Source organism: Monodelphis domestica, chromosome 2, assembly GCF_027887165.1.
Source record: "Monodelphis domestica isolate mMonDom1 chromosome 2, mMonDom1.pri, whole genome shotgun sequence".
Lineage (NCBI taxonomy): Eukaryota > Metazoa > Chordata > Mammalia > Didelphimorphia > Didelphidae > Monodelphis > Monodelphis domestica.
In genome coordinates this window covers 494680492-494707171 of record NC_077228.1, presented here as the reverse complement: position 1 = coordinate 494707171, position 26680 = coordinate 494680492, and the positions used below count along the sequence as shown (strand labels likewise).

Genomic DNA, 26680 nt, shown 5'->3' with positions numbered 1-26680 from the left:
AACTAACATCAAATAATCATACAGAGAAAATGAGAATTTGATTATTAGCCATGAACTTATATTGGACTATTCTGAGAGAGGTTCCTAATTTTTAACCTAGAAAGGTAAGAAAGGGTAGAAAATAGTAAAAGGAAAAATTTCCTACTTGTATCCATTAAATTTGAGGCTAGAAATGGTGGATATTTCTGTTGCTGCTGAGAAATAAGTTCAAGGTAAAGGAAAAACTTGAAAGCAGAGAAGTCACTCAGCATATTGAGCAGTTTGCCTGAGATTATCATGCCTGGTGAAGTGTTAGTCAGGCACAGCATGGATCATCTCAGCTTAGCAATGGAACTAGCTGTTCAACATAGAAATTGTATTTATCAAGGAACTTTTATGGACTGAAAGAGGACAATGAAGATTATTGTTGAGTACCAGCCCCTACATAAAATTCTTGAGTGGGTTTAATCACCTGTGGAGGGAAGGTAAAAACTGGGAAAGCAATGGATAAAGATTAAGGACCAGAGAGAATGATACATAGAATGAGCAAAGAGACAAGGAACACAGAGGTCATCAGCATCATGTCAGCCTGTCAGCTCTTCCTCCAAAAATCCAAGAGAGATCCTGAACAAGCTGAACTGATTTTATTTAGGATCTGAGGATTGGGGGTTCTTGGGATATCAATCAAACAAGTAAAAAAAACAGAAGTATTACCATAATATTGACAACCAATTACAAGATAAAGAATAGATAGCAGCATAATGGTACAGCAGGGTGCCCAGGAAAGAAGCTCACTTCAAAGTTCTTCCTGACTTTGATCAAACCTCCCAGAACACTGGCAACAAAACTTATCTAGATATTAAGTGTAGGTCTTTGACATTACAAAGGAGCCATACAAAGTGCTTGCCTGCCTTCCAGACTGCAGAAATAGTAGAAATTTGCTTTTTAAGTTCCACCAAATTTAAGCGCTATCCAATTTAAGGATTCAGAAATCAATCATGTGAAATATTAGAAATATATCCGTAAGTCTGGTCCATGAACCCTTTGCTCATTAGAGTCAGCTTTTGAATACATCTTTAATATCTTCATGATTCATTATAACTGAAACCCTTCAATTATAATTCTAGACCTGTGAGTTATCTCCTAGCACATTGGTTTAACTAATTCATGTGCTTCATTGGCACATTTCTTTGTATACCTAGTCTACACACACACACACACACACACACACACACACACACACACACAGAGAGAGAGAGAGAGAGAGAGAGAGAGAGAGAGAGAGAGAGAGAGAGAGAGAGAGAGAGATTCTGAAGACTTTGATGAGGAAAGTGATTCAAGTTTTTATGTGGATTATGATATATTTATTATTCCTGGATTTAAGATGTAAGTACTTGTGATATTGATATTTATGAGGTGTGCAGGAAGGAATAGCACTTCTGATGAAGGAGGGGGGGGTGCTTGCCAACCCCTTTTCAGGACTGTTCATCCACCTTTATTGTCTATATTTCATCTAACTCTTACCTCCAAGGAACTGTTATATGCAGCAGCCAGTACCCAGTAAAACCAACTCAGCAGATGGACTAAACTAGGTTGAGGATAACTGACAGTTCTTAAACCTGTTGGTGAATTAGGGAGATGTTGACTCTAAGAATGTGAACACTTCTCTCAAAGAATGGATGAATGAGAACATTTTGTTCCAATGGCCATGAAGGCAATAGAAGGCAATAGAAGTATGTGCTGAACTTGGTCAGACATCAAAGATGCCAAGGTCATCCACTGAATCTCAGACCATCACCAGTCATCCTGATTTTTGTCTTGCCACTGGACTTCAGTGATTCTGGAAGAGAGAATGAGGCTTATGACTGTGTAACTCTGTCCCACTTAAAATCTATTCAAATGCAAATCAAGATATCACCTGTGGTGTCATTGGTCCTCTGAAAATAAAGGACAAACAACAACAACAACAACAAAACTTGTGATATTGTAAACTTTGAAACTACTCCACCCTACTCAGATCAAACTTTAGGGGAAGATAAAGTTGTAATCTCCTGATTGTAATAATGGAGATACTTGGTCTAACAGAATCAGGAATGTCTTGTGAACTCTATATTGCTCTACCCTACTTAGTCTAACAAGGTCAGGGATGTCTGCACCCATTCTTAAGGATTAAGTATCTAGGAGGATGGCCTTTGATAGAGATATGCAGAAATAGCTGACAGACCCCTGGGCTGTCCTAAGTCAAGCTAAGCTACTGTGAGATTTAAAATGGTTGAAGGCCTTAAACTATAGTGATTAAAATAGTGGAAGATATAAATTGTGATAGGTATAAGAGAGGGTAGGTAAATTTGACTGCAGAAAATATGTTTCACTACAGTGTCCTGGTTTTAAATCAAATATAAGGTGGTCGCCAGGGAAATATTCCCAATTATTCAAATACCCAAGTCAACTGGGTTTTATAGAGATTCTAATTAATACAAATGTGGAATTAAAGAAAAGAGAGAAAGAGAGAAAAAGGAAATAAGTATGAAGGGTCATAAGCCAACATGGCCTAGACCTGAGTCTTAAGAGAGAGAGATCAGTCAGTCAGTCTTTTAACACTCACCACAAGGTCTGCCTAAGCAAGAATTCTAGTGACACCAGGCCAGCTCCATCTCAGCTGCTTTCACCAGCTCCCTCCTCCATCTGAATGTTTCAGAATCAGTCCTTCCTCAATCTGAATGTTTCAGAATGACTTTCAGCTCTTCTCTGAGCTGTTATTTTTAAGGGCAAAATCTCCTATGTCACCTCCCCTAAGTTCTTCCATCTACCAATCACTGTAGATGTTTTCCAAAAGACAGCCCATTTTGAATTCACTGCTGAGTAGATTAATCTCTTTAGTAAGTCAGGAAAAAAATGCTGCTGTGTCCACTAATTTCATTAAGAGAAAACCTCTGAGTAAGTTTTCACCTTTTAGGTCTAAGTAGTTTACAAGTTGCCCCACCTTTATAGGCACTAAGCATCCCATTGTATCAATTCCAAAAATAAGCATGGCTCAAAGAACTCCTTTCCTTTATAAGTATGGTTTTCAAGTACTTTCATTGTTTAGCAAGGAGTTTTCTGCCCTAAAGCATTCTTAAGTATGGGTGGAATAGAGGTCCTCCCATAGCAAGGAGTTTCCTCCCCTAAAGCAGTCCCAAGTAGGGATGGGGTAGAGATCCTCCCATAGCAAGGAGTTTTCACATTCAAGTAGAGTTCTCACTATCTGGTAGGGAATTATTTCAAGTAGGGAATTGGAGGATTCCTCAATGTGGAGTAAAATTTTTAACATTCATAAGTCTGTGAAATTTTAAGGTTTACACTACTATTTGTACAGATAAGATGCAGGAAAGTGACCTAAAACTGTCTATATAGGGCACATCACTTCCTCTCTTTGGGGTATTTCCCCGGAGAGGTGGCTCTGGCTGATCACTTTCTGTGAGCTGGCTGGGTGCCAGTTCAATCCTGGAACTGGAGCCTGGAGGAGCGCCCCAGACAGCTTCCTTGAGACAGTCACGTGGTGAGTGATAAGACTGACTTCCTTTTCCCTTGGGCTCAGGGGAGGCCCCTTTGGCCAAGGCCTTTAACTCCTGCCTGGCTCAGCCTGAGCTAGAGCAGTTTAAATTAACTCTTTCCCCTCTCTCTCTCTCTCTCTTCTCCTTAATTCCTTCTCTCTATATTAATTAAAATCACCATAATTTCCAGCTGACTTGGGTATTTTATTATTTGGGATATCCCATGGTGACCAATAATTAATTTAGATATTAAGTCACAACTATAAAATTATCCTTTACAATATTGCTATTATTTTATTAGGTAAATAGTGTTGAAAATAAATAAATATGACTGGGAAGCAATTATCTGAGCCAAACCGACATTTCATTATAGGACTTGTAAATTACTAAATGTCAGGGTCTAGGCCTGTCCCAGCTTGGCCAAAGACCCAAGATCTGAACTGCCCAAGCTTTTTATAGTCTATGCAAAAGAGTCAGATTACTCAAATTCCCCAAAAAAGTTGGGGGAGGGGGTCAATCAGATGTTTATTCAGAAGGGGGGAACCAAAGTTGTTTTTTTAGAAGGTTTCTTTCTTCCAGAAGGTCAGGTTGTTTCCTTACCTTCTTATGAAAGGGAATCATGTAGGTCTCCTATACTATATATGGTGAAGTGGCCAAGTTTATTCCATAATTTTGAAGCCAAAAGAGATACCACAGTACTGAGAAGTCTGGATATATTCCAAGACTCTAAGACGTGCCAACTCTCTTTGGCAAAGGTATTTTTGCAAGGTATTTCAAGGGAGTTTTAACTTATTTTACTCACAATATGATTATTGATTGCTGATTCTTATACACAACCATTCAGTCAATTAATAATTGGGATTCTTCCTTACAATGTATCACCAAAATATTAGTTATCTAATAGGATTACAAGAATTGAATATACAGTTATATGGAGACACAAAACAGTGACTATAAACTGAAATTGTTTACTTAGATTATCTTTTATAGTGGTTATACTTAACATTCAAAAATGTCATTAAAGCAAGTGGTTAGTTTTGTGTAATTGAAATCAGGAAGAACTAGGTCTCTGAGATAATTTGAGTGTAAATCATGTGGTTATAATCCTTCCCTTAGAAATTAGACCTAACAGTATAAGAATATAATGGAGTAAGCAAACCAGCCTCAAGAGTATGTTAGGCATCTATACACCTTATCTGAGACATATGAGTTGTAGTGTGGAGTCATTTGGAAATGGTGGAGATAGATAAGAATTGAAAGGAGTCAAGCATTGTAGGGTGGTAGATTCCAGAAGTCCCACTTTCCAGCTTGGTAGTGGGATGATCCAGGATTTCTTGCCATACTCCAGGTAGCTGCAAAATTTGATTACTCTCTGTCTTTATCCTTATATAGTCTATGTTAGCCTTCTGAATCCTGTTTCTGTAATCTAGATTGTCTCCTGGGCATCTCCAACTCAACATGTGAAAACAAAATTCATTCTCTTTTCCCCAAAACTCTTTATCTTCTTTCAAATGTCCCTAGGAAACTGCCATTGTTCCAGTCACTCAAGGACCCAACTTAGCCCTAACTCCTTATCCTAATTCATTTCACATATTCAACACATTACCAAATGGTGTCTTTCCTCTTCTCTTCACAAACACAAGCTGAAATCCTAGTTCAGGTCTTCATCACATTTCACCTACACAATTGCAACTGTTATTTAATTAATTGACATGCTTCAAGTCTCTTCCCAATCCATTTTGTCCCCCCACTCAACTGCCAAAGTGATTTTCCTAAAATTTGGGTCTGACCATGCCATAAAAATTCCTATTTTTTACTCTTAACGCTCTTTATATTTTCTTTCCCTTCACTGGCTTTTTTTACTGTTCCTCCAACTAGTCACTCTACTCACTCTGTGGTTTCTTTGGACCCAGACTGTCTCCCACACCTGGGTGATTTCTTCTTCATCATCACTGTGGCCCACCTTTAATTAGGAGGCTTTTCCTGATCTCTCCCTCCACCCCAATGCCTTCCCCTTTGCAATCATCTCTCATTTGCTTTGTTTAGAGTATATTCTTAATTATTTACATGTTGTTTCCTTCTTTAGTGTATAAATTCCTTGAGGAAAGGATTCGTTTTTCTTCTTTTCTTCCTGTTCCTAGAGCTTAGCACGGTATTGGTATATACTAAGTGTTTAATAAATGTACTTTGGCTGACTGTAATCACTTTGAAATTGGATAAGCATATATCTGTGCTATTAGTCAAAGCACTGATAAAATTGTAAAAAGGAATAGAGTCAAAAACAGGTTTCTTTAACAAGTCCATCGTAGATCCACTTTTTTAACTGGGTAAGTATTTGTGCTCATCGTAAATATCAGACACTCAAGCAACATATCCGACGCATTGGATCTTTACTCAGGAAAGATGGACAACCACACACCTACGTAACTACTCAGTTAGTTTGGATTAACTTGGTTTTAAATTAAGCTGTGGAAAACTGCTTTGTACGCCTTTACAAAGGGACTCAGAAAGACCCAAAATTTTGCTGGCCCGTACGGGGATCGAACCCGCGACCTTGGCGTTATTAGCACCACGCTCTAACCAACTGAGCTAACCGGCCGACACAAACACCTCTTTTTTATAAACATTCTCTGAAAACGAAAGGGGGGGGGGGCTCGGGGGAAAGAACCACTTTTATTTGGGAGATTAAGGAGGATTTCTGCTTTTCCTCTCCTCTGGCTACTAGACAAAACTTTGCTTAGAATTTCCTGGAAGACATATCTCTAAGAACCGAAGTTTCTGTTTTCCAGAGCCGGTTCCTGCCCTGCCTTACACTGGCACAAAACACCTCCCCAAGCTCCAGACCGTGCCCACTCACACTCACACTGAGCCGCCACCTCTTCCCGGCATCCCGCACGTCTCTACACATCCCCTGACCCTGGACTTTCTCCAGCTCTTCACCTCTACAGCCTAGCTTAAGCTGACACTGCCTGTCCCAGCCCCGTGGAAGGTGGGGAGAGTTCTGACTGATGACACGGGAGTCTGCGAGCCTGGACACCAGGAATCAGACAGGCTCGAGGCAGAGGGGATGGAAGAGCAGGAGGCTAACTGCGCGACGCTTCAGAACCAAGTCTTCGTTCGATGCCTTTCTCGACCAGCGTTGTTCTCATATTTCTTTCTCACCCACGCGAGGGAAGCTTGTTCCCTTTGGATTGGACTGCCAGCCTCCCGATCTTAATCACAGCCGACTCCTGAAACCAAATGGGGAGCTTATTTGGAAAGCTGAGATTTTCGAGGGGAAGTGATCTCGAGATCACTGGAGAGCAACGTGTCTGTGACTTGTGAACAGAAGTGTGTTTGGAGAGTGGGGGCGGGGCGGGGGGAGCCCAAGTATACAGTGAAAACAGAGACAGAGACAGAAAGACAAAGAAAGATCCACACTGTCTTTCTTTGTCTCTGGATCAGCCTCTGTTTCTTTCTTTCTTTCCCATCTATTAGTCTCCCTCTCTCTGCTTGTCTCTTTCTGGATCTCTCTATCTCTCTATTAGACTGTCTCTGTCTCTGTTGCACTCTCTATTAAACTGTCTCTGTCTCATCTCTCATCTTTCTTGTCTGGCTTCATTTTAGCAAGGAGGCAATTACTGCTCTAAGCCAAGTGGGCAGACCCAGGTCCAGGGGAAGCCCTGAACACCCACCTAGCCCTGCTATTGCTTCTTTTCCTGTGGTGTCTATCTTTTCTCCCTTGGGTGGAGTACCAGAGACTGAAAAATTAGACTATGGTTTTAGGAGCTTGGAAAGATCAGGAAAGCACCATGTACTAGAGTACCAGTCGGTTTCTAGACTACCAGTCCTGGAAGTTGGAAGCTTTGGGTCTGATCCAGCTTATCAATGAATTAACAGTGAAACTACTGGTTTTTTGAAGCAAAGGAGTGACTTTGTTCATAGTGTCTGACACTTAAGCAACTTGGTGAGGCCATTGTTATGGAACATTCAAGTTAAATTTGAGACCAATTTGGAGGTATAGGGGAGAATGTGCTCCCTGGTGTTGGAGGAATTGTACCTCTAGGTTGATTCTATTTTCTCTGTAAGAATCCCTTTATGAAAAATAACTGATGTTAAATGATTAATGGATACTATGTTTTAAGGAAGACACTAACAGCCACTGATTGATTTTGTGACCCTGGAATAGAGGCTCCAGCGGGGAGCATTTGAAATACATATCAAGGCCTCATGGGGATCCCCTAGAGCACTAAGGGAGGCATGGTGTAGCTATCCTCACTCTGGCTACATCACTAGTGGAGATGTTTAAAATCATCTACAAACCGAAGTGGTGATCTGGTTGTGCAATGTTGTTGTTATTCAGTAATGGCCAACTCTTTTGTGACCCCATGGACCATAGCATGACAGGTCCTTCCATCCTCCACTCTCTAGAAGTTTTTCCAAGTTCATGTTCGTTGTTTCCATGACACACCATCCATCCATCTCATCCTCTATCTTCCCCTTTCCCTTTTGCCTTTGATCTTTCCCAACATCAAGGACTTTTCCAGTTAGTTCTGTCTTTTCATTAATTGGCCAAAATCTTAATTCAAGCTTCATCTTCAGTATTTGACCTTGAAATACTATCTGTGGGTGCTTTTAAAAAATATTTCTAAAATGCTCTTACGAAGTTTAAAGGAAACTGGACCAAGTTATGGGAGGCAAACAATTGCTGCAATTAGTTCCTCCCCCTTTCCTAGCAGAAAAAAAAAATGGGCCAAAACCATTAGTTCCAGGATGGTCAGAGTAGTTTGCCCCTTCGGTCTGGTAAGGTGTGTATATAATCTAGTACGAACATACACACATATACCTATGTGTGTGTGTGTGTATATATATATATATATACATATATATATATGTACATACATGTTATGTACACACTGGTATTTATCTCTATCTTACAGCTTACCGGGAGATGTGATACAAATGTACACCTATGTATCCCCACGACAGCACCAACGATTAGGGAAGTATGGCTGCCTCTTATTCAAGGACAGAGGTGCCACCATCCCACTAAGTATTATTCTTTTCTTTTTCTTGTCTGGCAAAGGTAGAGGGGCACTTTACGGGGTTGGACCGAAAAAATCAAAATCAAATCTGTTTCCGCCCGGTTTCGAACCGGGGACCTTTCGCGTGTGAGGCGAACGTGATAACCACTACACTACGGAAACCGCCCTTGAAGGGAGTTTTTTCTATATCCACCTGAAAAATCGACTTTTGTAGCCTAGAAGGCCTTATTTTGTTTTGTATATGTCCAGTGACTGGCCTTTGCTAACAATTATTCAAAGATCGTTGATGATAAAAGAGAGAGAGAGAGAGAGAGAGAGAGAGAGAGAGAGAGAGAGAGAGAGAGAGAGAGAGAGAGAGAGAGAGAGAGAGAAATTATGTAATCTTTGGAATTGCTACCAGTGATATGGTGATAAAGGTTTAACAACCCGCTGGGGGGGAGGGGGGGAAATAGATGCACAATACATTAAAAAACAAACAAAAAAACCCTCTTACTTTCTATCTTAGAATCCATACTGATTCGCTAATTTCTAAGGCGTAAATACGCACACTGAAAATTTTAACAATCAGCTTTCTCCATTTCGTAAGATCCTACCGTTATACTCCTGGCTGCCTCCACTACTGTTGTGATCAGCCCTGGCTTAGAAATCGGGTCATCTTTTCATTTGTTCTTCCTATTCACTGTCATGATCCTATTCTTTCTCTTCCTCCCTTCCCTCTATTCTCATCCCCAACTTCACCCCTTCTATTATTATTGTCTTAGTAAAATCCTGTATCCTCCTCCCAGTGACTGACTTCCCGTTTGAAAGGGTCAAGAAAGAGGGTCTCAACCCTACAAAAACCTTGCAGAAAGGAAGAATCTGCAAACAGGGAATGGACTGGGATTTGCCCATCTTTCCACTCAGATCCATTTAGAAGATGAATCAGAAGAGAGGCGGTGGGTAATACCATTTTCAGACAGAAATCTGACCTTGGCTTCCAGAGCCTCTGAAAACTTCCCAGAGGCAATATACAACAAACACTACAGACAGCTTCTGGCCACATCAGTCACTCTTGTCAACAGTCCAAGACACTCTCAGGTGACACTCATTGTAGACTCAATCAGAGAGCCAAGCTTCCTATGTGCCAGTTACTACACTTAAACACCTAGGGATACAAATAAAAACCAAAAGAAAGACATCTGGGAGATGAAGAGGAAGCTGTAAATCAAGGAAGAAGGAGAAAGGAAGATGTGGCGTGGGGGCATGGCGACTAAGTCCAGAGCAGGAGGAATGGTTAGTCCAGACCATTTCCCAAAACTGAGGTTCCAGGAAGAATTTTGCAAGTGGAGAAAGGGCTCACAGGAGCAGAGTGAGAAGGTTGCATCTGGGGCACAATGGCATGGTGGCTTTTGATGATAGTTCTATAAGAGGAAAGGAAACAAGCATTTAGTAAGGGCTACTATGGGGTGAGTGGAGTGGTACAGTGGATAGAGTGAGCACACAGTCTGGAATCAAATCTGGTCTCAGACATTTAATACTAAGGTACCCTGAGTAAGTTACTTAACCCTGTTTGTCTCAGTTTCCTCTTCTGTAAAATGAGCCAGATGAAATGGCAGACTACTGCCAAGAAAACTCTAAATGGGGTCACAAAGAGTTGGGATGGACTGAATGACAAACCTGTCAAGTCCAGTGCTATCTTACTTGACCCTCACAAGAGACCTAGAAGATAGGTGCTATTATTATTATTTCTGAGGGAACTGAAGCACACAGCTAGTATCAAAGGTCAAATTTGAACTCAGCTCTGTTTTGATTTTAGGCCACTATTCAGAAGAAGAAATCTGAATAAAATAACAACTATATCTCTCCAATAAAACTTTCCTTTCCTTCTCCCCCTCCAGGCTAGCTCCAGAGAGTGAATTGGAGGAGACTTCAGAGACTACATAATCTAACTTCTACTCAAACAAGAATCCTCTCTCCAAATGACCAGACCAGTGGTCACCCACTATTGTATTTTTGGGTAGTTTTAATTGATAGAAAATTCTTCCTTACTAAATTTGTCTCTGAATTCATCATCCAGTTAAAGGTGTGCTCAAATGTTTTTCACTGCAGCAGAAGTAAAATAATCATGAGTCCCATTTCCCAGGTGAGGAACGTGGATGTAGGATCGAGTTCCACTTTCCTACACTACCTAAATTAGTTTGTGATACGAGAGACTGAAACGCTACTGTATGAAGATATATTATAGATTTTTCTTTTGAATTATACAGATCTTTTCTAAAAGGAACTGGCCCGTACGGGGATCGAACCCGCGACCTTGGCGTTATTAGCACCACGCTCTAACCAACTGAGCTAACCGGCCAAGCGATTACTTCCTCTTTCTTTATATGAGTATCAAAAAGAATTTTTGATCCAACAGCTAGAATGGGATATTAATCATAGTTTCAGATAATGTTATTCCACCGCTAAGAGAGTCTGCTTTGGGATTCCTCTGTCCTCTCTCAGAAGTCTCCCCGGACAACGCTTTGTTCACAAATCGAGGAATCAGGAAATAAAAAAAGATATGTCTCACACTTTGGTTTCAACTGCATTCCGGATTTTCAGAATCTCTCAGATAAACAACTAATCTGGATGACTCAGAAATAAACCATTTCTTTTGCGTTAAATATGTAGTCAATTACTGACACCTTCGAGCTGTGTGACCCTGGGCAAGTCACTTAACCCTCATTGCCTGCGTCTTATCATTCTTCTGTCTTGGAACCAATACACGGTATTGATTCTAAGGCGGAAGGTAAGAGGTTTTATTTTTGTTTTTGTTGTAATGTTGTTAGTTTTTTTTTTTTTAAATGATATTGTTCACTGCTGGCCAAGTCTGATGACTCTCAATTCCCCTATTAAAAAAAAATACTCATGTATATTCAGACAAAAAAATTACAGAATCTTACATATGGTGAGGGGAACCCTCCAATCGTAGAATGGTTAGAACCGGTAGTCTGGTCCAACATGCACTTATGCATGATGTATTAGGAATCTGTCCACGTATTTATTTGCCTCCCTACCAATCGACTTAATTTTACAATAAAGATTTCTTTACTTTTTTTGCAAATAATATTTGTTTACCAAGTTTTCTTTTCTTTTCTTTTTTAGGGAATGTTTTAAAAAACCTTACCTTCCATCTTGGAGTCAATACTGTGTATTGGTTCCAGGGCAGAAGAACAGTAAGGGCTAGGCAATGGGTTTAAGGGACTTGCCCAGGATTACAAAGGTGGGATCTCCTCCTTTCTATTTCAACTCCTCCACCCACATCAGAAAAAGGAAAAAGCCTTGTAACAAATAAGAAGTCAATAAAAACAAATCCCATACTGATCATGTGCATCAAGGTGCATCTCCTAGATTAGTCCATTATCCCTAATTAAGGAGATGAGCAGCATTCTTCATCATTAGCTCTATGGAATAATGATTGATCATTTTGTGCTGAAGCCTTCCAAAGTTGTTAGTTTGTACAATGCTGTGTTTATTACAGAAATTATTTTCCTGGGTTTGCTTACTTCCTTAGAGGTCTATTCATAAAAATCTTTCCAGTTCTCCCTAAAACCATTTTTCATAATTTCTAATGGCATAATGCTAATAGCATAATAGTTAAATAAAGTAGAATAAGAATAGCATAATAATAATACATAGCACCTACTATGTGCCAGACACTTTACAAATATTGCCTCTTTTGATCTTCATAATAAAACCTGGAAATAGGTGCTACTATTATCATCCTCATTTTATAATTGAGGAAACTGAGACAAGCAACAGTTAAGTGACTTGCCGAAGGTCACACAAGTGTCCAAATATGGATTTTAATTCAGATTTTTCTGATTTCAGGTATAGCACTCTATCCATTGTACCACTTACCTGCCTAATCCATTATATTCCTATACCATAATTTATATATCCATTCATCAGTTGATAGGCAGCATTTTACAAAAGAGTTGCTATAAATATTTTGTATGTATAAGACCTTTTTCTTTATATTTAAACTCAGTAGTAGCATAGCTGAAAGAAAGTGTACACATAGTTTAATAATTTTGGTAACATAGTGATAAAATTGCCTATTAGCAATTCACAGTGCCATCTACAGTTTATCAGTGTGGTTGTTACTCCATAGCCCCTCCAACATTTTTTGTTTTCTTTTTCCCTTCAACTTTGCCAATTACATTGAATATGAGATGAAACTTCAGTTACTTTTAAATTTTTTTTTAATTATTAGTGATCTGGAGCATTTTTTTTTATCACCATAGCTAGCTTGGATTTCTAGTCTTGAGAACTGTCCATTCATATCCTTTGACCATTTATCAATTGACAAGTGGTTCTTAAAAATTTGATTCAGTTTCTTATATATCTTGGAAATGAAACCTTTAACAGAGAAAGTAGCTGCAAATATTTCCTCCAGTTATTCCTTCCCTTCTAAACTTTAGTTGCATTAGTTTTGTTTGTTAAAAAAAATTAAGTTTATGTAATCAAAATTGTCCATTTTATCTTCTCTGACCCTTTCTGCTTTTTGTTTGTTAATGATCTTAGATCCATTGATTTGAAAGGTAATTTCTTCCTTGTTCCTATCATTTGTTTATCATGTGACCTCTTGTATCTAGGTTATGCATCCATTTGGAGTTTATTTTCTTATCAGGTATAAGGTGAAATCTAAGCCCAACTTCTGCCAGATGTTTCCCAGATTATTTTTAGTCAAATGGTGGCAATAGTCCTTCCCATTCCCCACCCCCAAACCCAACTCATGCTCTAGTTGTTAGTATTTTTAGAGTTTTTCAGCACTAGAATGCTGGGTTTATCTGTTTCTGTATAAGGTGAATTTAATCTGTTCCATGGATTGACCTCTCATTTTCTACCCTGTTGAAAAGATAGACCCCTACCCCTTATACTTGATTGGATTTTAATGATAGTGATAGGTTTAAGATAATCAAGATTGTGATTCTAAAGTGATTAGTATATTACCCATAATCTTAATTACAATCAATAGACTTCATGGTTATTTTTAAGGATTTATAACTAAAAGCATAAAATTGCTTCTAAGGGGGTTTTCAACCCCTCCCTTGTTAATTATGAGGTGTGTACTTCCCTTTATCATAAGATGTAGATCATCTGAGTTTCATGTACAGATATGGTACAAACATCTACACCCTTCCCTTTTTTGGAAATAACCATAAGTAACATCCTTCCCCCCACCCCCAGATCAGATGAGTCTTAGGTGATGGTCACTACTATTTCTCTAAATAAGGGTATTTGCCTTGTGATTTAACCTTATATGGGTTTTCCTAAATGAACTAAGGAATGAGCTTTGTTGTTGGGTAACTGTTTCCTAAGAAGATCTATATGATGTTATGTCTTGTGATATAAGCCCTGAATCTTATATGGATATATAAGTAATGCACATTGTATGGAAATATTCACTTTGTTACTGTACTAGTATATAAACCAGATCTTTGCTGCCTTGTATCATGTCTTGTTGGGGTCTAACTATGTAATAGGTGCAAGGGACCGGTTTTGTTGGAGGATTGGGCCCTCTTCCAATAAAATCTAACTTTCTACCTTGACTTGGAGATTTTTTACTTTTTTATTTTATTCATCTAAATTGTCTATATCAGGGCAGTGGATTTATTTTTCCTCACAACCCAGAACCAAAATATTCTGATAATTACCACTTTGTAATATAGCTTGAGATCTGGCACTACTAGGGCTCTTTCTTTTATACTTCTTTTTTATTTCCCTTAAAATTCTTGACCTTTTGTCCCTCTGGTTGAATTTTGTCAGTTTTTTCTCACTTTATAGAGTAATTCTCTGAGAGTATGATTGATATAAAACTAAATAAGTATTTAATTTAGGTAGTGTTGACATTTTATTCTATTGACCTAGTCTACCCATAAGCAATTAACATTTCTTCAATTATTTGGGCCTGGCTTTATTTCTGCAAAGAGTGTTTTATAGTTATATTCCTATAATTTCTGTGTGTATCTTGTTAAATAGACTTCCAAATATTTTATACACTTTGTAATTATTTAAAATGGGATTTCTCTTTATAGCTTTTCTGGTTCAATTTTTATTGGCAATATACAGAAATGCTGGCTATTTATGTAGAGCAATGTTATGTCATAGCTTTATTGAAGTTATTTCAACTTTTTAGATGATTCTCTAAGGTACTTTTTAAAGTTTTATTGATATGTTTTGGTTTTACATTTTATTTACAGGTTATCATTTCAACAGCAAATTTCTTCGATAAAGATCTAATGAGAACTAAGACAATTTTATAAAAATAAGAGCCATTCCCAAATTGATTAATTAGAATTTGATATCTAGCCTAAACACTAAGTAATTTACTCCTGGGCAGGAAGGGAGAGTTAGTTCTTAACTGGAGGGACCTCAGCCCTTGTAGCTGAGGCCCCAGGGATGCAAGGAATCTCTCTCAAGAGGATAGGTCTCTTCTGAGGTTAGTCTCTTCTGAATATCCATCATTTAAGAGTCAACTTTTCACTCACCACATGTCAGTCTAAAGGAACAGGGTCTCAGGTCCAGTCAGCAGATCCTTCTGCCCCTCTTCACCAGCCTCAACTCAAAAGCATGAAGAATTGAACTCTTTCAGGAAGCTGTCATTCCCTTTTAAAGACATATTCTCTTGTGTCACTTCCTGTGTCTTCCCCCTAATTTTACATCTACCAATCACAGTTGACGCTCTGCTCTAGGACTGCCCAGAAGCAACTCAGTCAATTCTGATTCATCACCCACTATCTACACATGGGTCACAGACTTCCCACTTAATGATTAAGTGGAATGTTTACACTTTTGGTGATTAGATCTAAAAATGGGCAGATCTCCATACTCAAATTTTAAGTAGGGTGTTCTAAAAATAGTCAGGGGTTACAATTTAATCTTCACAATCAGGAGAGAGTTAATTTCATTGTTATAATCATGGGAAGACTTAAATTTAATCTTCACCCACAAATCTCTGCTATGCTTTTCAGGCTTCATAATTGAACTGGGTACCTCATGACACTCAAATCTAGTTGCCTCCATGCAAAAAATCAATTCTAAGCTTTTAGGTAATGGTTTATTTTAAATTCTCTACTCACTCTCCTTCCCTAGTCTACTGTTTTGTATTGCCTTTTATTATCTCACTTGCATTGATCTTGTTTTATAAATTTTAAAGCAGAATGTAAAGATGAGTTTCTCTTGTTATTCCTAGTGAAACTGGTTCTATTGGAGATGATAGAAAGAAAGTGAAGGAAAGTTAGGGAGATGGGGTGGATGATAAATGTAAAAAATTGCAGGTTTTCCTATATCTGTCTCCTGTGCTGACATTATTATTGGCAGGAACAAGTCATGCCACAGAAAATTAATGCAACTAAGGTAAGTCATTCACCCTCTCTCTTTTCAAGTAAGGACCACTTATCACTCTCTTCCCCCAGCCATACTCACAGACTGGGTTTAAAGTTATCAAGTTCCTCTGGGGTCTTGCACCCACATAGGGCATGATATTTCACCCCACCTCAGAATCCCTAAACTACATAAGAAATCCATCTAGTGGCCTGAACAAAAACCTCATGTGTTCCTTTCCACATGGGGAACACCAAAATCCTCTGAATGGTTCCTTCAAACAGCCCTGGACACCGAAAATTATTTCCAGATATCCCTGAAACTCAAAGGAAATCCTGCTGACAGTTCAGAAAAAGTCTCTAGGTATTCCTTTCTATATAGGGCACACCAACATTTTCTCAGGGGTCACTATGCCATAGACTAGTGATGCTGAATCTATGGCACAGGTGTCAAAGATGGCATGCAGAGTGCTCTCTATAGGCATGAGGGTCCCCTCTCCAAGTTTGTTCCTAGAAAAGCATAGGGACTTGGATGGAGCTGCTCCTCTCCCCTCTCTACCATACCTAAGGACATTTTTTAACCTCCCACTCCCCTCCATCTAGCAGCCCAATAGGAACAATTTCCCCCTCCCTTTTGTGGGATAAGGCGGGAAAATGTTCCACATTTGAGGGGGGATGGCACTCACTCTGGGGGTGGGGTGGGAGTAGGGTCTGGTACTCCATGCCATAGATCATCTTGGTGTTCCAAGCAAATTTTCTCTTGGTCTTTATACTAAAAAGCAGTTTCTCTCTCTCTCTCTCTCTCTCTCTCTCTCTCTCTCTCTCTCTCTCTCTCTCTCTCTCTCTCTCTCTCCTTCCTTTCTTCTGTTTTTGCGTACATTTCTCAGAGTTCCTCTTTTGATTTCAAGCCCTCTCGCCTCCCCCGCCTCCCCTTTGGGGTGAGTGGGGGCGTGGCTAGGTGTTTTGTGCCAGTGTGCATGAGACTGCACTGCTAGAAGCACATCTGCTGGTTGTAAAATGGAGATTATTGGGCTTGAAAGAGTCAAGTTGTCTGTTCCCCTAAGGCTGGGCAGAGGCCGGATCTGGAAAGCAGCTGGCATCGAAGCTTTGTTTACACTGGCGCTTCTTGGAACAATGCAGTGCCCAGCCGAGTCCTGGAGGGGACGAATCCCCCAGAGTGTCTAAGTCGACAAAGGGTATCTATATAATGATACATCTTGGGTCACAAATGTCTTCATCCTCTTTCTGTTTAACTTTGGAAGTCGTGGTCGCCTGGCCGGTTAGCTCAGTTGGTTAGAGCGTGGTGCTAATAACGCCAAGGTCGCGGGTTCGATCCCCGTACGGGCCATTCTGTTTTGGAAAAAGCCAGTAGAAAGATTCCAAGGTTCCAGAAGTGATATTTCCATTCCAGCTCCTTATCTCGAAGAACCGAGAAGGCGAACCTTCCTGTTGATCCCTATTGAATTGCTTTAAATGTACTTTTATTCTGATCTTAATAAACACGAAATAAGATGGCCATTTCCAAATACAGAGTACAACAGAAAAAGAGGGTAGTACCTGAACTTGTAGGTCTCTGTTTGGTATAGTTTTCCTCTTATCTACAACAGCCTGTATCTTTCTAAACCGTCCTGTTTATCTGGACTTCTTTCGGACTTCCTGTTCTTTTATGTGCGTTTCACTTTCAGTTTAGCTCCCGTTTGTTCATCTAGAAAACGGAAATAATAATTCCTGAATTGCCTTTTTACAACGTAAAAAGAACCACCACCACAACACAAAAGAACAGGACTAATTTTGACAAAGTTTTTTTGGAAACCCTACAGGCAAGGTAGGTGATTATAGATGTGAATTTAAAAAAAAAAGAATGAAAAGAACTAAGAATGGACTTCAAACCCAGGCCTGTTCACTTCTGGGAGGGTAGCAGCTCCAAGAATTAGGTCATTTCTGTGGCTATACATATAAATGTTTCACAACAGGGTCGAAGAGGAGCCCAATGTAGAAATGGCACACTTGAGTGTAATCTGCATTGCTAACATTTTCTCCAACACTTTCTTAATTCTAGATAATCAACAAAACAATCAATCAAATCCTTATTTGTAGTCCATTTGCTTGCTTGTTTTGGAGGTGTGAAATTTTAACAATTGGCTCAAAAGCCTTCTCAGGCTGGCACCAGAACATCCTTGACTCATTTCCCCTTCTTCACCTTCTTGACAATCATTCATTATTTATTGAGTGATTCAATATATGCAAAGGGTCTATATAAATACAAAAATATATACATAATATATGACATAGCAGAGATGGGATGCCATTACTGTATGTTTACATGGGCATGGAATTTGGAGAGATTACAATTTAATCTCTAAGGACTCTGTGAGGACACTAGAAATTTAAACATTATTCTGCTGTGATTGGAAAGATACAAGTGAGGTACAATGTTTCAAAATGTTGCTGAGAGAAATGATTTAACTCTTACCTTTTGAAGAAACAATGAGAATTCTTGAGAAAAGACTTTAATTGGCATCCCGAGAGAGTTTAATGGTAGGAATGTGTTTCTGGAATTAAGAAATTGGCATTAGTAGTAAAGAGGTAATGGTTGTTATCTCTCTCACAGGTGAAACAGTGTAAATAATTATGTCTTGGTTAAGAAATAGTATAGATTTCGATGTTTATTTAAACCTAGGAGATTAAGGGGTTTTATAAAGAGATGAGCAAAAGTTTATTGGGGGGTGGTGGGAGAGGAAGGTTTCTTCAGTTCATTTTATAAGTAATAAACCAGTATAGGAATTCAGAGCTAATTGATTGTTGAAAAGCATGCTGCCATTTTAGTAATTTATGAGGAAATATAATAGTATACTCCTTGAGTACTTTAATCTGGAATTAAGAGTTAAATAAGGGGAAGGAGTCCAGTTTATTATAGCCTGAGAGATATGAGATGAGGGTTTCGTGTGATTGTCAGCTAGTGTAAGGTATCACACAAATTCTATATAGCTTGCACTCTGTGTTCATCCAAAATGCTCTTTCATGCATAAGTGTGTATGTTTGGCAAGAGAATGTCAGGCCTGGAATCAGAAAGGCTCTTCTTTTCGAGTTCCCTTCAGGCATTTCCTAGCTGTGTGACTCTGGACAAGTCATTTTACTCTGCTCAGTTTTCTCATCTGTCAAATGAACTAGCAATGGCAAGCCATTTCAGTATCTTTTCCAAGTAAACCTTATATGGGATCATGGAAAGTGGGACACCAGATTGAAATAATTTTAACATTAGAAATAATTAGAAGAGCCTATATAAGCAGGGAGCTGGAAATCTCCTGCATTTGCCTGAATGTGTACTGGGGTTGCAGGCTTCCATCTGTGCTGCTTAACTTCATAGATTAGGGAGGCCAGAGGTGAAGCAATGTGCAAAATCCTGAGCTGGGTTTTATGCAGGCTGCTCCTGCCCTCTCTTTGCTCAGGGATTCTCTCTGGTGGTCATTTTTTACACACATATATGAGAGAGACAGAGGCAACACTGGTTCTAATCCTGCTTCTGACACCTAGTGCTATGGGACACTGGATAAGTCATTTAATTTCTCAGCATTCTAGACAACGTTAAATAAGACTACAAATTGCAAAGAAGGCACTGACCTATATTGATAGAAACAGTTTCCTAGTTGCAGAATTCTTTCTGTCAATGAAATCACAGATCCAGTCTATTCCTTACAAGGGCTTCTATTCCAATGAGGATTTCCTCTCTAAATTGGATATGAATTTAATCTAGCTGTTTTCCCTTTCTTCCCATCATTGTTAGTGCTTTTGTCATGTTTTGTCATAAGAGTATGTGTTTAGATTATTTATGTAATAATAATAGACTCTCACTCTGAGCCCAGTGAGTCCTGAATACTTGCCTTCTCTTACCCAACTATGGGTCTAACTCTAGACCTAGACCAAAATGAATGGAGCTCAATATTGGGGGAACCTGAAGGAATAAAGGTTTTGTTTTTGTTTTAGAAGCATTATCTCCAGCTTTTTACCTACAATCCTGGAAATCAAGGGAGAATCAATTAAAGTTTTGATTTGATTCATATCAGGGCCTCTGAAAAAGGGAGAATTAAAGGTAATCAGTGTTCAATGTAGACACACACACAAATACAGACCACAAGTGTAGATTGACAGAAAAACTTGAATAAGCAATACTATGGTTAGTTATACTCTAATAATAATTGCTAGACTTTATAAGGTACCTACTATATACCAAATCTCTATAAACATGATCTCATTTGATCTAAATAATAGTCCTAGACGGTACATGCTATCACTCCCACTTTACAGACAAAGAAACTGAAACAAACAGGTAAAGAGACTCACTAAAGTCATACAGCTAGAAAGCATAGGAGGTAGAATTTGAAATTGGGTCTTCCTGACTCAAAGCTTCCTGTATGCTCTTCCAGGAGGTTAAGATTAAACATGAAGAAGCTTGTAAAATTGTTAAATAGTCATTTCATATTCCACCTTGCCCTTGTACTGTCCAGTCAAGTCAGTTGATAAACATTTAGTATGTGCCAGACACAGTACTAAATACTGGGGATACAAAGAAGCAAAAGGCAGTCTCTGCCTTCGTGGAACTCACAATCCAATTCAGGAAACAACAAGAAAACAAACATGTATAAATTAGTTATACACAGTATAAACAGGGAATAATTAAAAGAAAGAAGGTACTAGAATTAAGAGGAGTTGGGAAAGGCTTCCCATAGATTGTGAGAGAGGCTTGCACTAAAGAAAAGTACCATGCTTAAGACTGTGTGAAACTGATCACCCTGCTAGGGTAGTGTGAAATTTAGATTACTCCACCCTACTTAGATCTTACTTTATGGAGAAGATGAAAATTATAATCTCCTGATGGAACAGTGAAGGTACTGAGTTCTTACTTTATAGTGAAGCTAGAACTTTAAGCTAAGTCTATTTTAAGAACTTAATACAAAAAGATGTTTACAAAAAGTAACTATAAAGGTAAATTAATCATAAAAGGTCAAGTAACTAACAAAAGGTGAACTTAACAAGAAGTGTTAAGTAACTCAAAAGATATAATCTAATCAAAGAAGATGAGAACTAAAGAATGGGCAGTCCTGGAGAAAAGCCTCTGAAGTGATTAGTAGCTGTGAAAATTTAGAGGAGGGGACACAAGAGTAAAAGGTCTATATATTTTGCATCACTTCCTCTCTCTGGTACCTTTTGGCAGTGGAGAGGTGGCTGGTAGCAGCGTGCTGGGCCTTTCCGCATCTTGGTGTGGCTACAGCTATTGTCCAGCTCAGTGGCAAATTTCTGGCTGAGTTTTCCCTCCTTTACTTTCCAAACTTTATCCTCTTAGAAGCCTCTAATCTCCTTCAGAGACCTAGCAGTGGAGATCTTGAACTCCCCCTGGCACAGGCCAGGTGGGAGAAATCCTATACCCTCTTCCCTCTTTCTCCTTAAAATCCTTCCCTCTATATTAATTAAAATTACCATAAATTTCCAGACTAACTTGGGTATTTTATTTGGGATTTTTTCCCTAGCGACCAATTAATTTAGATTTTAAGTCACAACTCTAAAATTATCTTTACAGGAGGGGCTCCAGGAGCAGGGAATCTTGAGGAGGAGAAGACTCTGGCTGGTAGAGGAGTGGCTTGAAGTCCTGAAAAGCTGAAGAGAGAAGTTGGAAAAAGACTTTCTCCTGAGGGTTACCCAATTTTCCTACTGGTGACTACTGGAAATCTTTCCCTCAATACTTCCCAATTGAAGGGACTTTCTGAAGAGAAACCTGAGCAGACTTTACCTCAGCTCCTGTTGCCTAGGGGTGAATTAACCTAACTTTCTCTTAGGGGGCTCAGGCTGCCAAGGCCTGAGTTCCCCCAAAAACTTGAGGGGGGAGGGTTAGATAGAGACAGGGACCCTTTTTCCCCACATTCCTTTCCCATTCTCCCCTGCCTATTATTCCCTTTGCATTACCTGATTGAGTTGACATTAAAGTTATGTGTTTCCCAAGCTGAGTGTGAGTGAACAAATCAAGGGGAGACCCCTTGTAGTGTAGTGGAGGGGGAACAAGAGGGACAAGAGTGAATCGGGGAGAGCAGTTTTAGCTAAGGAGGGAAGGCAGAAGGGGGGAAATCTTCAAACCCCCTCTCCTCTCTCTGAGCCAACCCTAAACATCAGTTGTCTCCCCTGTACCCCACTTTGAGAAGGGAGGTTCTCCTCTCTTTCCCCTCTCAATACTGAAAGTCTTAACCCCTTGAATACTGAATTAACCACCCCTTATAATACAAGATGCATTTGATCTTGGAGATGATGGGGAGTAATTGGAGTTGTTGACTTGGGGAGTAACATGGTTGGATCTTCAGTTTAGTCATTTTGGGGACTGAATTGGAAGATGGCTTGGAGTGAAGAGAAACTTGAGGCAGGCAGACCTACCAGCAGCAAGGGGTCTCATTTTCACATCCCAATCTTGACTCCTCCATTTTGAAAACCATGATCACTCACTTTCATGAAGCCCAAACAAGATTGAAAAGTTGTTTGTTTTTTTTAATGTGCTTTTACTAAGGAAATAAATGCAAACAAAATTCGTAATTTCTAAAACTAGCTTTCTTTATCAAGTGCGGGTTTTTGTTTTTGTTTGTATTTTTTATCCTAACACAATTAAATGTGTAGATAATTTAAATGAGAGAAATGATCCAAAGAACAATTGATCGTGTCTTGGGGATTTCCCATCTTGGTTCATGGTTTTGTCCTATTCTTCTCCAAGTCATCAATTCTCAAACTTTTTGGCTTCAGATCCCCTTTACTCTTAAAAATTACGAAGGAACCCCTGCACCTGCCTCCCCAAAACACACACCCAAGAGCTTTTGTTTATGTGGTTATATGATATTTATCTTTATTTGCTGTATTCCCAATTTAAAAGCCTTAGTATTAACGATTTTACTTCTCAGACCCTTTAAAATCCTCAGGGATTCCCAGGAGTATCGAACCACTTGAGAACAACAACTTCAGAGAATCAATGTAGTCACAACCTTTAGTTTTATGGGTGAGACTGTGAAAGTTAAAGATCACAGTTATCAAAAGCTTCATATTCTCTTTTTGTCTCGTCTCTGGGTGGTGGTCGTGGAGGACCGGATGGAGAGACGGCTGAGAAGTTATTAAATTGAAGTTCTAAGAAACAGTCTATTGAAATTGAATTTTGTCGTTGTCTCAGATCATGTGGAGCTTAGTATCGAAGCAGGATTTGGGAAACTATCGTCGTCTGTAAAAAGCACAAGAAGAACCCCGTAGTCGGCAGGATTCGAACCTGCGCGGGGAAACCCCAATGGATTTCTAGTCCATCGCCTTAACCACTCGGCCACGACTACCCTCCTGAAAGTCTTTGTTTTTCAAAGGATCTTGTCTGATCCTCCTCGATCTTTGCACTAGTTTTAGCAAGTTGTCTGGTATGTTGAGAAATTAAATGCCTTCGCCATTGTCACATATGATGAACATGTCGACAAATCTGTAATACTTTAATAAATCTGTGTACACATTTTCTCCTCATGCATCATCTTTGTCCGTGGCCTCGAAAATCTTCAAGAAAGCCCACACCCAATCTTCTGGAGGCTTTCCTTTGGGTCTTTTACTTCCTTTTGGTCTTATTTCATGGATGGATACCAATAAGACACTCAGATTGTCCTTTTGTTGTCCTTAATTCTTGAAATTCTTTTCTGATGTATACATCTTCCCTAATGTCCTTTGTGACATTCATTGAAAATATGCCGCAGTCTGTCCTACCCATACTATGCATCTCTTTTGTTCTCTGGGTCAAAATTAAAAAAAAAAAAAAGAAATCAGGCTCCGAGGGAAAAGGTTTGTGGCTCCAGACTCACTTCCAATCTTTGAAGGAAGAGAAAGACTCTGGAGAAAGGTCGATACATAGAGGAGACTGCAAAGGTTAATCATGTCCCAATTCTTAGCTTACTGCACTAGACTTTGGGGAATTCACACTTGGATAACATCTAGGACTCTTGGTTGAGTTGAGTTATTGAGCTCCCAAGGGGAAAGCTCATTCATTCTATGTCTTATCTAATATATAGTCTCATATGTAGCATTGGTCTTTGAAGAAAGAGGTGGAACCTTGGGGGGAGGACAGAGAGAGGGGGGAGGGGAAAGAGAGAGAGGGAGGGAGGGAAAAGGAGTGGGGGGTGGTTAAGGGGAGGGAGAGAAACAGGAAAACTGTTTTAACCTAAAAATGATAGTAATAAATAGGTATATTTCTAGCTTTATTTCCTTGGCAAAAAATACTGAGGTGGTTTGCCATTTCCCTCTCCAGCTCATTTTACAGATAAGAAAACTGAGGCAATATTAAGTGGTTTACCCAGGATTGCATACCTAGTTAGTGTCTCAGGCTGGATTTGAGTCTTTCTGATTCTCAGCCCATCACTCTACCCACTGCACCACCTAGCTGTCTCAGAAGCATAATTCTGATGGACTCTCACTAACCCCTAGGGAGTACTTCCTTTTCCCTGCACTTCCTCTCTCTGTGTGTATTGTGATTTATTCTACCACTTCCTACACATATGTGACAAATTTCCCCACTAACTCAGTTGATGTAGTCACACTATGTAAATACAGAAACTAAAGAGTAAGATTTAAATTAATTTCCAACACTCCAAGAACTATATTTTTATGAAGTTTATTAATAATCACTTGTGGGGTATATGGGGTGCTCAGGGAGGGGTAGTATCTCTGGTATGGAGGGCTTGTCGTGCCCTCCTAGGGCAGCTCTCCAGCCTCTGACCCCCACCTGACACCCAGCTCTCACTTGTGGCTCCCAGTAGCTGCTAGCATGTGGCAGTGGCCACACCCCAGGCAAGGGCTTCAACAGGCTGGCTAAACCTTATGAGGGTAGCCATCGGGTCGTAGACACCTGGTGAACCAAGGCTTTGCTCACCTAGCATGTGAAGACTGCTTCGGCTGAACAGACAGAAGAAACCAACAAGAAGGTTCAATGGCTGAGATGGAGACGCAGCAAGGCACTGTGGAGTGCTTAGGGTGTGTTGGAGCACAAAAGACAACAGGGCCATCCAATGCAGCTGAGGAAGTCTCCCGATGTAATGACTTTTCGTGCCATTGGACCCAGGCTTCCAACGTTGAGAGAGTGGGACTGTCTCTGTGCATCGACTTTTCCACTTAAATCTCCTTCACACATAAGTGTCTTTGTGCACACTCATCTATATACCATAGATAAAAATGCACAAAGACAATCGTCATCCTCGGTTACCGAGAGACTATTAGTAGTTAATAATCACTTGAGGTAGAAGAAATAAAAAGGAAATAGAAATTAAAAAAAAAAACAACTTAATTATTTAACAAAATTAGGACCACATGACTAAGTTCTCCTTGACTGTTTAAAAAACCCACTCCACCAAAGTCTGCCATGAAGAGTAAGAGAGCGAGAGGCGGGGCTACACCAAATTTATATCCTCCCTATGTCAGTATGTAATGTGAGGAGAGTGGGGTGCTGGGAATTGTAGTTTTTAGGGTAACAGATTCTAATTACACAAAAGGTTTAAAGTTTTAACAAAGTGATGCTATACTGTTATTCCTTAACTAAGCAAATAACAAGCTCTGACTGAGTTTTTGGATAAATGAATAATGTCCCTCAAAAGATTCACAGTACAATAGTTTAAGAATCAGAAATGGACTCTAGCAAGGGAGCTACTCATCCTGGAGACATCCCATCCACTAGTCTGTCTAAGAACTTAGAAGACTCTAGGCAAGAGAAAGTCCAGCAGAGACATAATTTCCAGACAGATACACATACAGAGAGATAGTTACTTGAAGTAAGGAGCTTGATCTTGAGCAGCTGAGAGGAGTCAATCATTTAAGTAAGAGAGATCTGGTCCTGGCACTCAAGGTAAGACTACAGAGAGGACTGCATTAGGAGAGAAAGGGCTTGCCAATAAAAGAGTATTATAGTTAATTAAGTACTTGGACTAATTAGGATCTCGGTAACTAGAAATAGAGAACGAAGAGTGACAGGTTACCTTAAGAAGTCATCTGGAAACTTCATGGAAGTTCCTTAAGAGAATTGCCAGGAGCCTAAGGGGTCTGTTAGGAAAATAACTGGCACTCTTGGAGTTTGCCTACTCTGGGAGTGGTTGGTGGTTGGCTCTGCCCTCTGGAAAACCCTGGAATAGCTGGTGACAGTTGGTGTTGGAGGAAAATTGGAGATTTTAGAAAAGTGTTGTGGAGATCAACTGTAAGGAGAGACAGAGTAGATCCAATTCTGCTGGAGTTGCTAGAAGGGTGAGAGCGACTGAATTGTTCTCTAGCTGGAGGAAGTAAAAGGAGACAGTGAATTTTAAATATATATTTTATTATTAAATATTAAGTGATTAAATATTAATATTGAATATAGAAAATAATTATTTTTGCTTAGTAAGAATTATATATTGGGGAATTAGAGTTAAGGAGTTTTAAGTCAGGCTTGAGAATCTCAAGCAAGAAGACGCCTCTTGCAAGGCAAAGGGGTACTGGGGAAAAGTTTCACTCTCTTAGATTAGGGAATATATCCTCAATCTTGTATTTATCCTTTCCTTGAACCTTTCAATAATTTATTAAATAGGTGGGGTTTTTTGTTGTTGTTATAAACTGTCTCCTGTAAGTCTATGTTCATCAAACCTCTAACTAGGTCCAACTGTTACAACTGAATCTCTGCTGGTATCAGCTAATAGGCAACTGCCTAATAGAGATCAATAACTACAGTTCAACAGATACAGTACCAATTTCTATCATTACAAGAGGAATGAATGGGCCTCGGTATAGA

At 39.4% G+C, this 26680-nt stretch overlaps 1 long non-coding RNA gene and 5 other non-coding genes across 7 annotated transcripts; 2 read left to right on the top strand and 4 right to left on the bottom strand.

The window, feature by feature from the left end:
• Positions 1-6037: 6037 nt before the first annotated feature.
• Positions 6038-6111, bottom strand: TRNAI-AAU (transfer RNA isoleucine (anticodon AAU)). Its single transcript has one exon. It is a non-coding gene; the product is annotated as a tRNA-Ile (tRNA).
• Positions 6112-8625: 2514 nt separating this feature from the next.
• Positions 8626-8698, bottom strand: TRNAV-CAC (transfer RNA valine (anticodon CAC)). The gene has a single exon. It is a non-coding gene; the product is annotated as a tRNA-Val (tRNA).
• A 2102-nt stretch (positions 8699-10800) lies between these two features.
• TRNAI-AAU (transfer RNA isoleucine (anticodon AAU)) lies at positions 10801-10874 on the bottom strand. Its single transcript has one exon. It is a non-coding gene; the product is annotated as a tRNA-Ile (tRNA).
• A 5994-nt stretch (positions 10875-16868) lies between these two features.
• Positions 16869-23649, top strand: LOC107651014 (uncharacterized). 2 transcript variants are annotated; one of them, XR_008916790.1, is made up of 3 exons: positions 17122-17707; positions 21458-21688; positions 23078-23649. It is a non-coding gene; the product is annotated as an uncharacterized LOC107651014 (long non-coding RNA). The 2 variants fall into 2 exon arrangements; XR_008916789.1 differs by lacking the exon at positions 23078-23649 and having other exon boundaries at positions 16869-17707; positions 21458-21876.
• Positions 17157-17230, top strand: TRNAI-AAU (transfer RNA isoleucine (anticodon AAU)). Its single transcript has one exon. It is a non-coding gene; the product is annotated as a tRNA-Ile (tRNA).
• Positions 23150-23231, bottom strand: TRNAS-AGA (transfer RNA serine (anticodon AGA)). The gene has a single exon. It is a non-coding gene; the product is annotated as a tRNA-Ser (tRNA).
• Positions 23650-26680: the final 3031 nt, after the last annotated feature.